The sequence below is a fragment of the Ostrinia nubilalis genome, chromosome 22 (assembly GCF_963855985.1).
Source record: "Ostrinia nubilalis chromosome 22, ilOstNubi1.1, whole genome shotgun sequence".
NCBI lineage: Eukaryota > Metazoa > Arthropoda > Insecta > Lepidoptera > Crambidae > Ostrinia > Ostrinia nubilalis.
The window spans coordinates 7,559,526-7,564,733 of NC_087109.1; positions in this window are offsets into that span (position 1 = coordinate 7,559,526).

A 5,208-nucleotide genomic window follows, 5' to 3' on the forward strand; every position below is an offset into this window, starting at 1 on the left:
AACGAAAACACTTTATGTTGAGGGTAGAAAAGTCCTTTTTTCAATGTCCTAATGTAGGCTTTAAAAAGAGTTCGATTCTGTTAGATAATGCCGTTATGTGCATCCGAATTGGCGATCCTGGGTTCAAAATTGTTTATCTGTTAAAATGTAAAATTCAGGTATGGGTATCGAAATTATTCATCATTTTACAACGTCATCATTAATTCATTCTCCTTTAAAGATATGTATGGTATGTATAAATTCCCAAAAAGTAAGTGATTTAGACCTTCCACCATAAGCGACTGTAGAGCCAAACAAAATTAAATGTCCCTACAGATATAATATGAAGTTTAGTGTTAAACTATGTAATTGGCTAACACGTCTTTAAACTGCTCTGTTGATTGTTTACATGTTTTTTCCTTTTTTTTCTTTTCAGATAGAAAAGATTACTATTATTTTGCTGAACACTGTTTTTGTTTATTTAATTTTTTTTACTGTGCTGCGCGAATTTTGTGTTCGCTTACCTTGCTGTTTTTTGTTTCATTATAAAATGGCCGTATCTTTTGACTGCATTTAATATGTGATGTTACACGAAGAGATCTACTAGATACCTTAACCTGTTCTCGGGATTAAGGGTCTAGTCTGATCTGACAACCAACCCTACAAGGGTTAAGGGGTGGTTCAGAACTTCAGACAGTGATAATCACGCGGTTGCTGGACTTTCTCGTACATTTGAATCACATCGTAAGAACTTGTCTGGATCACGGTTTTTTACTCGCGCGATCGTGGGGTAACTAGAGATTCATTCTCAAAACGCGCGACTGCATGTAGACGAGAGTGTATGAATCTATCGTTTCTCAGGAACGCGTGTTACGAATCGCGCGGTATTGAGATACTAGAGGTTCATACATTCTGTCCATAGTAGTATTGCGTTTTACCAATTATTTTACAATGAAAACTTTTTCATAGTCAAAACGCGCGACTGCACGTGGACAGAATATATGAACCTCTAGTTTCTCAAGATCGCGCGATTAGAAACGCGTCATCTGGGCAAGGTCTAACCGCCAGATTAGCGATTCTTCTCAGCACTTGCCAAATGTTGGTCTCGAAGCGCTGGTAGGGTAAAAAGATTGAGACATGTAGAGGCTCTTTAAGAGCAAAATATTTGACGACTTGTAAGTACTGTATTAGTCTATACAAATAAACTTTGACTAAAGCCTGGTCCGTGAGCACGTAGAATCCCGTCCAATGACCCCAAGCCTCCCATCTCTATCGCTCGCGCGTAATTATGTTGCTGTCGCGCTCGCACACTCACTGCGGGCGCCCGTCACACAGTCGCGACAGCAACATAATTACGCGCGAGCGATAGGGATGGGTAGCTTGGGGTCATTGGACGGGATTCTATGTGCTCATGGACCAGGCTTTACCTCAATAGCTCGCCAACAAACCGCGAAGTTACCACTTCTGAACCAGGCCTAAACAAACCACCTTAAAGCCCAATATTCACATACACACCTGCTCCTCCAGCAAAGTCAGCAAGCGAGTCCAGCGCCGCCCGCGCCGCCTGCGACGGCGTCAACCAGCGCGGCGGCCATGATGTCGGGACAGTACCAGCAGTACCCGATGTATGCGGGCGGCGTGTACCCGGGGTACAACTATCCCTATGCCGGAGGAGTGGCGCAAGGCCAGGACCACCAGCAATGGTGAGTGGCGTGTTTGATAAGGTGGAAGCTGAACTTTGGCTCATTAAAGGCCGATTTACCCATATTAAGTAGATATAGGGATGATGACTGGGTAATGAAATTGAAATTCTATTTAGTCCGTCAGACAGATAATTAGAAAATATTAGACTCATATTTTTTATTTTTTTCCATAATCGAATAATTACAGTATTATATTGAGTTGAAATGTCGCGTGACGTCACTTTTGAGTAAAAATTCTACTCAAGCGTGACGTATCGCGCCATTTCAACTCGATGTAGCACTGTTATTATTTAATTATGAAAGAAAATAAAAAATATGAGTAATTTTTTCTAATTTTATCTGTCTGACGGACAAATAATTTTGTCATCTAGCCTATTAGGTAACTAAATTTTTACTTAATTTTTCTGTCAAGTTGGTGGGCGGGGCTTGTTTGATTGACACGTTTTGACACTACAACTACTATAATAATAGAAGTGACGAGATAAATTAAAATTTTAAATTGATGACCAGAAATAGACGTCTGTTTTAAGTGTGTGTAAAGCTCAGGGTAGACTCGGTTACAAGTAAAAAATAATGAAAAAGTATCAGCGTCTAGTATCTAATGCCTGTATTCACAAACATTACTATGAGGTCTCACAGTACGCGTGGGCGCACAGGGTATAACAGGAACCAAACAGAGAGCTCTATTCAACGGTATGCGTTCGATTTGCTGCTTCACATAAGCAAGCATCGTTTGTGAAAACAGGCGTAAGAATCAATTTGTTTCTATTCCGTAACAGATAGTCACAAAAAGTGCTCAAACATCTTAATAAAATTAAATTAATATTTTTTAAAGTTAATCCAAAGTTCAGCTTCCACGGAACTAGTTATGGGATGAGTTAGGTTCTTAGAACGGATGAAGTAGGCAACTAAAGCCAGTTTACATGCAATACTACATTAAATACTATCATTTTAGCCACTGCAAGTATTTATTATTCAGCTATTTATGCCGACCTGAAGCATTTGACGTCATTTATTTCCTTATTATAAAGGTGCTTACAATTAAACTGGTACTTTTTTATACAGTTCTGTTGTATAACATTACTTTTGTATTAAATAAGCGGCTATAAAATGCTACCCCGACAAATGTTACTTGGACATTACGTTACTCCGACACTACTGAATATCGACATGACTACTTCGACACTGCACTACTCAGACAAACGATATTTTCCTTTGTCTAAGTAGTGTAGTGTCGAAGTAAAGTAATTTTGATATTCAGTAGTGTAGAAGTAACGTAATGTCGAAGTAACGTTCGTCGGAGTAGCATTTTATAGCCAGTCTGTGTCAATGTGGTGTATTTGTTTACTCCAATTTTGATTAAACTAACCATAGACTAACCATTATAATATGTATGCTGAATCAATTTAGTGATTCGACCTAAAAATAAAACAATTTCACAGTAAAATTTTCAGTGACGTTAAATATTTCTTGGTCTCCAGATTATTGTTACAAAATGAAATCTATGGCTTGATTCTATGTTTAGTAAAATATGCATGTGTGCTTCCAACCATTATTATTATATCTTGGGAATACGGTGTAATACATTGTCATAACATTGTATTTAGATCCTGTGTTTTTATTTCAGGCGCTTATAATGTAAAATTTAATGTCTATTTTGGTGCATGTGTTAATACGGAGTTCTCTTTCAGTTTGCATGTTCGAATATTATTTGAACATATAAATATGCCCAATTGTAGTAATAATATATTCTGTAGTTTTGTAATATGTGTAGTAGATATTCTTTGATTGACTTTTACATGTGTAGATTGTGACTCTGTATTATTTTAAGGTATCAGAGTTAAGATATCCCTTTGTGGATTTATTAACTTTGTATCACGATTATTTATAAGCTCCTCTTTATTTCTTGCTCTTGGTTACTTATTTCGTTATACTTACAAAATGCATTCATGATTATCTTATTTTTTGTTATACGTCACATCTACAGCGTGTAATTATATGTTTTATTATGTATAATATTGACACTGCTATGTCACACATGTTTTACCATTGTTTAGTGTGTGTAGTGTTGCAGATGTAGGCCGTGCCGGGGTTGCCTGCTATCGACACATACAATACCACGTATAAATTCGCAATGTTGCCATGTCCGTTTGTTCTGATTGCAGAAACCCGGAGGACGAGCCCCCAGCGAGGCCCGAGGACGATTGTAGCGTCGCATAACAACATGGCGGCCCTTTCACACACCCACAATAAATAACCTAAAAAGTTGCACTAGTTAGCGTGTTTCACTGACGATTGGTGACGTATAGACCTACATTATGGTGTCACAATTTTAAAGGTGCAACTCTAGGTTGAACTTCTAAGAAAGTGAGATCCACATGTGGCTATATACGTCGCCAGTCACCAGTTTTAAACGCGAGTAATCTGCTGTTAATGAATTTCAATCATGGCACCAGTTACTTTTTTAGCAATTAATATAATTAACCTTAATGTACAGATACACATAGAAGCTTATTTCTTGTGGGTCGCTGACACTAGTTATTTATATATGAGATTATATCTCGAACGGACATTACGCAAAATTTCACGGCTCTGTGGTGTATTTTAGATTATAATTGCCTTTATATTTTATGTGATTCGTGCGAGTAATTTGACTTTATTATTATGCTATTTAATTGTGCCAATACTGATGTTGAAATGCCAGTCTGTCCAGGTGTAAAGTAAAAGCCACACTGCCTTTAAAGATGTAACGAATTCGGCGTACCACGGAGCTGTAGACAATGAAAGCATTGTGAACCACTGACAACCTTCGCCCCGAGGAGCCGAGGTAACGAGTGACACTCACACTTCACATAATATGTAATCTCCTAAACACATAGGAATATCTGGTTTTTACTTTTACTCTTTCGATACATCTTGATAAGTATTAGTGTAGTAGTAATTTGGCTTAAGATTAAAAACGATATATTCCAATTTGGATTTTCTTAATATTAATAACGTGTAGGATACTAAGGTAGGGTGTAAATCGATGAAACTTTCGCCGCTGGGGTCAGCTCACTAGGTAGTAAGCGTCAGTTTACATAGTATATGTATTTTTCATTCAGACTAGAATTCATAATTTGATATTAAATGTAAAATAATCGCTAAACCAAGGTAATGTAAGTGGATCTTCATTCCTAGAGCATTGTCTGCTGTCGCCCGACAGCGCCGCGGTGTGCGCTGGTCTTGTACTAATTTTTAAGATATAAAGTGTATGTTAATTGACTGTGTTCATTTTATTTATAATAATGCTTTCTCTCCACAGTCCCCGAAGGTGAGTAATCCTATGATAACTGTCGTATACACTCTCCTGTGCTGTCATGTTGATTTATTTAGTGTTGAACCACTACACATCATACTTTAGTACTGATTTATATGAACCGTGTTGTGTATACTGTTTTTACATTTGAACGAATGTTCCGTTTCATATTTGACTGTTTTATGATCTGAATTTGGGTAGAGATTTCAATCGTGAACTGAATTTATG